General features: G+C 43.1%; 1 long non-coding RNA gene across 1 annotated transcript; it reads right to left on the reverse strand.

Annotated features, from left to right (window-relative positions):
- Positions 1-5,477: 5,477 nt before the first annotated feature.
- LOC127583000 (uncharacterized) lies at positions 5,478-7,905 on the reverse strand. Its single transcript, XR_007958191.1, has 3 exons — positions 7,872-7,905; positions 6,359-6,421; positions 5,478-5,548 (listed from the first exon to the last, which is right to left on the reverse strand). It is a non-coding gene; the product is annotated as an uncharacterized LOC127583000 (long non-coding RNA).
- Positions 7,906-8,743: the final 838 nt, after the last annotated feature.

The raw sequence follows: 8,743 nt of genomic DNA on the forward strand, positions 1-8,743 counted from the left end.
TAATAAGATAAAATTTTAAGGTCATATCATTCAAATCAGTTGGTAATGATGAGCGAGTTGTAAGCAAATCAGGATTGTGTGATTGATATTCAAATAGAAACTGATTCAGACATTTTGCGGGACTTGTCTGTCTTTTTATTATATTCTTTTACTATTTGGGATCTTTCTGATCATTGCTGAAAGAATTAAAATCTTTTTTAATATGGGAGTTCATGATTGTATGTTGCCTTGGGTAAAAATAGTACTGATAAGAGAGACACAGATTATTAAAAGCAATTTCGAAAAGCATAATGAATGGGTATAAAAACACAAAGGTCTGCTCTGAGTTCGAGCAAGAATAAATGCAAGATTTGGGTATTGGGTCCATCTTGATTCAGTCCCTCAATGGCTGCTCAACTCATTTAGACAGTACAAGGCAATGGACAGTTCATATAGATTTAATTCGTTCTTCTTCTGGACACTGTCTCTCTCTAGGTGAAGCCCCATTTCATTCAGTATCTCTGCAGTTATTCCGAATGCATCGTCTGTGAAACTTTGAGTCTCCACTTTTAGTACCAGGTCAACTTGGCTGTGTTCTAGATCCTTAAGGATGGTGGTGACCTTCAGAAATACAACCAGGTACAACAATAAGTTGGATTTACATTGCAACTTTAACAGAATAAAACATCCTAAGGTGGTTGAATGAAATATTACCTAACAAAATTTGAGACCAAACCAACTGAGAAGATGTTAGGAAAAAGTTTGGTCAAAGGTTTAACAAGTGTCATCAAGGAGGAACTTAAGGTAAAGGAATGGAGGAGTTTAGGAAGGGAATTCCAGTCCTTTGAATCTTGGGAGCTGAAGGCTTGGCCACCAGTGACGGAGTGATTACAGTAGGGATACAGAAATGGAGGAGCACTGAATTGAGAAGGTTATAGCGATTGGGAGGGGCAAATCATGGGGCAAGTAAGTGGAAGCTTCTTACATTTCCAGTTCCATATAAAGGACTTATAGACTTCTCCATCACTGGGAGACTGTATATATTAAGGGTGCAAACAAGTATCTCTCCCTTCACAGGTACAGACAAAAGCTGCACACTGAACCCCATCTCAGCCAACTATCAGTTCAGAGCTCAATACCAGTGATGCCACTTTTGATGCTATTAGAGGCAAGAAATTAACACCCAACCCAACTTCACTCAGAAGAAGCTCATGGTAGTGTAGCAGTTAGTGTAATGCTATTACAGTGCCAGAGACCAGGTTCAATTCCAGCCACTATCTGTAAGGAGTTTGTACGTTCTCCCCGTGTCTGTGTGGGTTTCCTCCGGGTGCTCTGGTTTACTCCCACATTCCAAAGAAGTACGGGCTAGGAAGTTGTGGGCATGCTATGTTGGCGCCGGAAGCGTAGCGACACTTGCGGGCTGCCCCCAGAACACTCTACGCAAAAGATGCATTTCACTGTGTGTTTCGACATACATGTGACTAATAAAGATATCTGATCTTACATTAGATTTCCAGGACATTCCTTAGAGCCCAGGACAATCTCAACTTTAGTTTCAATTTGGTTCAATCTCATGACTTTATCATTTCCAATTTAGTTCACCATACCCATATTTTCCTTGCAAAATCATTCCCTGGTAACCAGAAATCCAAATGGAATTCATTCACTGATTTAACTTGGATGAGAATGTAGTTGGCATAGTTAGTAAGTTTGCAGATGACACCAAAATTGGTGGTATATTGGACAGTGAAGAAGGTTATCTGGGGTTACAACCAGATCTAGAACGACTGAGAAAGTGGACCAAGGGGATGGCAGATAGAACCTAACTCGGACGAATGCAAAGTGTTGCATTTTGGGAAGTTAAACCAGGGAAGGACTTGCACAGTAAATGGCAGGGCCGTGGGGAGTGTTGTAGAACAGAGAGACCTCGGGGTACAAGTAAATAGTTCCCTGAAAGTGGAGACACATGTAGGCAGGGTGGTGAAGAAGGCATTTGGCACACAAGAGTTGGGACATCATGTTACACAAGAGTACAAGAGTTGGGACATCATGTTACAACTGTACAAGATATTAGTGAGACCACACTTGGAGTACTGTGTGCAGTTCTGGTCACCTAGCTATAGGATGGATGTCTTTAAGCTGGAAAGGATGCAGAAAATATTCACAAGGATATTACCAGGACTGGAGGGCATGAATTGTAAGGAGAGACTGGATAGGCTGGGTCTTTTTTCCCTGGAGCATAAGAGGCTGAGGGGTGACCTGAAAGAGGTTTATAAAATCATGAGCAATACACACAAAATGCTGGAGGAACTCAGCAGGTCAGGCAGCATCTATGGAGGGAAATGAACAGTCGGTGTTTCGGGCCGAGACCCTTCATCAGGACTGGAAAGGAAGAGGGCAGAATCTAGAATAAGAAGGTGGGGACGTTGCATGTTTTGTACAACTGCAACATGACATCCCAACTCTATACTCAATGCACTGTCTGATGAAGGCCAATGTGCCAAAATCCTTCTTCACCACCCTGCCTACCTGTGATGCCACTTTCAGGGAATTATGAACTTGTACTCCTAGGTCCCTTTGTTTTATACATTCCACAGGGCCCTACTGTTCGCCGTGAAAGTCTACCCTGGTTTGACTTCCCAAAATACAACACCTCATATTTATCTGGATTGATCACCATATGCTATTCCTCAGCCCACTTACCTAACTGATCAAGATCCCATTGTAATTTTTGATAACCTTACTACATTTGATAACTTTTGTGGCGTCAGCTGCCATCTTACCAGGGTGAGCTGCTGAGACAGAATCTGCATCTTCAGGCTTTGGATTAGCAGTGGCAATGTTGCTGGTGGTAGATCTGAAATAAAAAAAAGTAGTTAGCTCCCACCCTGGGGTCAGGAGTTGAACCCACCCATCCAGAGCTCTGAGCAAAACATCCGCTCCATGTGTGAAGTGCTGGAGGAGTGAGGAGTTACGTTGACGGAGGTGCCTTCTTTCAGATGAGATGCTCAACTCTTCGCTCAACTGGATGAGAAACCAATCACTTGCCCAAAGAAGTGTATTGGAAGGAGAAGTCCACGGAGGGTCAGTACTGAGGCAGGGAGGGGACTGCAGAGCTCACAACCAGACAGGTGAAGATTCACACACCCACAGAGGGGTGAAAGATAGCTGAGCTTACAAGAGCTCAGAGGTGGAGGGGTACCAAGTTCTCAGGTAACGTGAGGGCAGAGGAGGTTACAGAGCAGTTAGAGCCACAACCTGCTGGCTGATTTGTACATTAAAGTTATACTTGCATAATTTTTTCAATACATTCCACTAAGCCTTTGCTCTCCAAGATGAGAGCATTTCATGCATTTGATTTGCTTGCTCGGTTACTTTAATGGACAGTTAAACACCAACTACATTGGTGCATGACCGGAGTAAGATGGAGGCAGCAGGTTGTTTTCCTCTCAGTGAACTCTTAACACCAATTCAGAAGCACTGCTTTTTGAATTTAATCTGTCATATTCTTTTTTGAGCTCACGTTCTCTGGGAGGTCAGCCCAGGCCTCTTGTCTAAGAACATACTCGTCACACCACCATATGCAGCTCCTGTACTCCCATTGTCAAAGACTATACTCATCTGTGTCATGCTGGTATAGTTCACCTGGTTGATCCACACTGAAGGATGGGATTTGATTCCCTACCTTCCAAAGCTGCCAAGAAAAAAGAGACGGCGTTAAGAAGCTTGTCTTCAGCTGCATTCTTCAACTGGTCCTCACTCCAGATTGCCAGGAGATTTTCTGCACATTCTCTTCTGCTTTCCTCCAGTTTGTTCAGTTCAGTGAGCTTATAGTCAATTCCAGCGCAAGCATCAGAGAGCTGGGAATTGAAAGAGGGGCAGTGAGGAAATGTGATTAGTGCCACACAGTTTTGTTAATTATACACAGTATATACTGTAGAAAGATCATCCCAAGGATGTTCACAGAAGTGAATGAAACTAGAAATGTGCTCAAAGGGAATCAGGATTTACTGGGAACAGACAGGAAGACAGGGTTGAGGTCAGTGATCAGATCAACCATGACCTTACAGAATGGCAGTTCAGTTTCGAGGGGCTGTTTTGTCCATTCCAGTTCCTATTCGTAATCTTTGATAGGAATCTAAAAACATCTCATTGTCCACCTGGTCACATTGCAGCCTTCAGCACTCAATATGGAACTCAACAATTTCAGATAACTTGCTTTTTCCACTTGTATCAAACTGGTCGGTTCTGCCGTGAGGTAATCTGTCTGTAATATTATTTCATCTTTACTCTGGCTGTAGAGACTGTCTGATCTGATGGCCATTTCTAGCATTCTTCATTTGGTTTCAGGTTTCAGCAACAGCTCTGACCTGCATTTCACAGCCTTTACCCATCCCAGTGTTTATATTCACTCTCTGAAACTGCCTTCATTAATTTATTAACCACCCTCTCCATAAACATTGGGTTCACCAGGGCAACCCTGGTCTCACCCTATCGGAGATGTTCCTTTTATCCTGTCCCGTTCCCGCCGCCTCAGGAACGCAGCCAACATAGCCAAAGACCCCTCCCACCCCAGTCATTATCTCTTCTCCCCCTTCCATTGGACAGAAGATACAAAAGCTTGAGAATATGTACTACCCCAGGCTCAAGGACAGTTTCTATCCTGCTGTTATAAGACACGAAACAGACTTATTGTATAAAAATAATGATCCCTTGATCTCTCAGTCTACTTCGTTATGGCCCTTGCACCTTAGTTGACTACCTGCACTGCTCTTTCCCTGTAACTGTGACACTATATTCTGCATTCTATTATTGTTTTCCCTTTTGTGCCACCTCAATGTACTTATGTATGGAATGATCTGTCTGGATAGCATGTAAACAAAGCTTTTCACTGTATCTCGGTACCTGTGACAATAATAAACCAATTATCAACCCTCCCTGACTTGGAAAATTAAAACTAATTTGTTTCTTCACTTTCCATTTTCTGACAAAGGGTCTTCAATCTGACACAATAACTCTGTTTCCCTATCCACAGCAGCCCGCCGGCCTGTTGAGCATTTCCAGCATCTTCTGTTTTTATTTCTGGTTTCCAGCACTGGCATTTTTTTATGATTATCCATTACAGCTGAGTTCAGCTGTCGTTGAAAAGCCATGCTGATGTTCTTGCCTGGGTTTCTTCCTGACCAGTGAAAAGTCAACACCTTATTTGAGGGACATTGCAAGCAAACCCAATCCTGTCTGCACACAACTTCCCCACTTGTGCATTTTCCACAAGGAGCTATTGGACAGTAACTGGAAGTATTTCCAAATATCCTCCCTGTTCCAGCACCTCTCAGGACCAGTAAACTACCAATTAAGATCAGACAAGGGATCAAATCTGAAGTCAATCTTTCTTTAGTGACATTTCCCACAATATCTAAAATAAAACCTCATCTTACCACATCACTCAGAATTAAATGCAATTCAGAATCTTTGATGATTTGACACACAAGGTCCAGGAGATGTTGTTTCAACCCATCGTCGAGACATTGAAGCTCACAGCAAATTTCAAACCCTTCTACTCCATTATCTGGAAGAAATAAAATTCAATCAAAACTGGCAGTGTGGGACTCTGGAGAAGCTGTGCTCATTTGGTGTGGACATTTGTTAAACACCCTGGCAGGGCAGTGACTGTGTTGCCTGCTTTAACCATCCACTAAGTTCAAATGGGCAATTTACAAAAAAGTGGTCATGTTCTGTAAAACTAGAAAATGAATCTCTGTCCTCTGGAGCAGAAAGAGAGATGCAACCAGGCATGTGCACACATTTTTCAGTGGAGTTCAGAAGTAGAATCATTGTTTGATCCTTCCCCAGTGCCTTATTTCAGATCGTATTTTTGAATTAAACTGTTGACAGGATTACTGAAAAAATCTACTGCCTTTTCATTTTCTCTCTACACAAATGGATTAAGGAGAGATTTTGAAAAAAAAAAGAGGTTTAAACAGAACAGATAGAGATAAAATGGTTTCACTGGCATAAGGATCACCATGTCCCAAGGTCACATCTACGATTATACAAATGGCTGCGAGTAAGAATCACTCAGAGAATGCCTGTGAGGGTTTCCTCCCTCATCCCAAAGTTATGTGTGTGGTAGGTTAATTGGCCACTGCAAATATTCCCTGAATGGTAGAATCTAGGGCGAGTTGATAGAATGTGAGGAGAATGGGATTAATGTAGGATTAGTGTAGGTGGGTGGTTGATGGTCGGTGTGGACTCAGTCAGCTGAAGGTGCTGATTCCCTGCTGTATTTCACTCTGACTCTATAACTCTATTTCTGCTTCTATCAGAAACATGGTGTATCTTTTAAATAATCTCCATCTGGCTCCATCAGAGACTGTACCCTCAGTGCTGTCGTGGCACATCCAAGACTTTGTCTGGCCCTTCTTTTTTGGGTTTGAGAGGCCTGAAAAGAAAGGAAAAAACAAAGAGTTATGGGAAAATGCGAGGCATACAAGTGTTGCAGGCTACAAACCTATAACTCGTTATTCCCTTGTGTTTACTTGATGGAGTTAAACGGAGATTACACGTACTATTGGGTGATTGAACTGTTTCCAGACAATGGAGGCAGGAGGGAAACTGAAAACCATGAATGTTTACTGGGGTGAAATGGAGCCTTGCTAAGCCAGTAAGCTTGCTCCCTCCTCCACCTACTACCTTCCCCCTCTCACCTGGACACCTATCACCTGAACTCACCTATCCCCTGCCTGCGTGTACTCCTCCCCCTCCCCCCGCCTTGTTATTCTGGCTTCTGCCCTCTTCCTTTCCAGTCCTGATGAAGGGTCTCGGCCCAAAACATCGACTGTTTATTTCCCTTCATGGATGCTGCCTGACCTGCTGAGTTCCCCCAGCACTGTTTGTGTAAAGCTCTAAAATCAATCTTTGCCCAGTGGTGGTAGCTCATTATGTTTGGAGCAAAAGTAGGGACACTGTAATTGATCCTGGATTGTACTGGCTGGAGAAAAATTATTCCAATATTCCTGAAAAACTTCCACAGTGAATGCATCGCTGATTGATGAGGTAGGGAGCTGGGGTCCAGAGCCGTCCTACAATAAATACTCGCTGTCTAGATTCACAACCAAGTGGCCACCTGGCTATTTCCCATATCATATTCTCTTTCCACATGGAAGGAGGCCACTCATCCCCTCAAGTCTGTGCCAGCTCTCAGAGCAATCCCATAACTCAATATATCTCTCATCCCCTTTGTTCTCTACCATCTTCTTATAGCCTTTCTGACCTCTTTCTACTTGAACACACGATGGTCAATGTCACTTTTACTGTGTCCTAGATACAAGTCTCACTGCTGATGGTTTTACTATGTTAACCTCACACAGATCACACCATCTCCCAGGTATATTATTCCTGCCCTTTCTTCATTTTTCTTTTCCCCCTCTAGTGGGGTCTTTTTAACCCAAGATTGACAGGGTTCAATACTCTGGCTTACACAGTCTCCCCGACTCATTCCTTACTGCCTTAGCCTCAAGTGTCTTAGTAAGTTACTTTAAGCTCTGGCAACTTAGATGCAAAGTTGATGATTAAACACACACATTGCTGCTCAGTAAAAAAGAGATATGGATGCTTCTTTATTTGCTATTCTGCACGTTTACAACCCAGTATTCTTAAATGGGAAATGTTTGGAGTTCTGAAAGCAGATACAATAACATAACGATTACAACTCTACAGTTACGGTGGTGAAAGGAGAAACAAATTGGAAGATCTCATCATCCAGAGGCTCCTATCATTGATCTGCCAGCTCCGCAATCAGCCTGAAGGGGAAGACTGGTAGATTCACCCCCTCAACAGGAACTCGTCAGCATGGGGAAAAGGTAAAACATTTCAGTTCTAAAATCACTTACTCAGCGTGCCATCTTCTGTGACGGTGAGGTCCCACACTTTGTAAGCAAGGACTGATCCCTTGGGAATGCACTGTGTCCTTTCTGCCGTTAGGTTATATTGTGCACCCACCTAAAAAGGGCATTGTCATTAGAAATGAAATACTCTTCAGGTATAGAGCGGCGGGAGGTTCCCACCACTCCCAAACTAAAGGAACACAAATCAGTGGGTTCAAATTTTCCCTGAAGCCAAGGATTGATGTAACTGTTTTGAGTCACTTTTTTAAAAAAAATCTTCTGTATTAAACTTATTTCAGTAATTTATTTTCAGTGTGATCTCCTAGATTAGGTAGAATTTGGTCAGAGCAGAATTTTCCAGACATTTCCCTCCGTCAGGGTTCTTAATCTGGTTTGTCACCTGTCCAAGGAAGTTGTGTGGTGTCAACTGAGATGGGCAGATTCTGTAAATACCTCAAATCCCTCTGCTGCCTCACACCTCCACACCTCTGAAACCCTCCAATTATAGCGTTCAACCCCCAGCCCCAACCAGACCACCTTACCCACCTCCGTCAACTGCCGCTTGATTTTAATCGTTCCATCCAAGTGTTAAACTATGGAATTCAGACCTCAGTCTCTCTGCCAACCTCCCTTCTCTCCTCCATTGAGATCCTCCTTAAAACCCAACTCTTTCATAGTTATACAACAGGGAAACAGGCCCTTCGGCCCAACCGGTCCATGCCAACCGAAATGCCTCATCCAAGCTAGTCCCATTTGCCAGTGTTTGGCCTATAACCTTCTCAACCTTTCCAATCCATGTACATGTCCAAGTGTCTTTTAAAAGTTGTTAAAACCACTTCCTCTGGCAGCTCATCCCACATACATACGACGCTTTGTGT

Source organism: Pristis pectinata, chromosome 25, assembly GCF_009764475.1.
Source record: "Pristis pectinata isolate sPriPec2 chromosome 25, sPriPec2.1.pri, whole genome shotgun sequence".
NCBI classification, from domain to species: Eukaryota; Metazoa; Chordata; class Chondrichthyes; order Rhinopristiformes; family Pristidae; genus Pristis; species Pristis pectinata.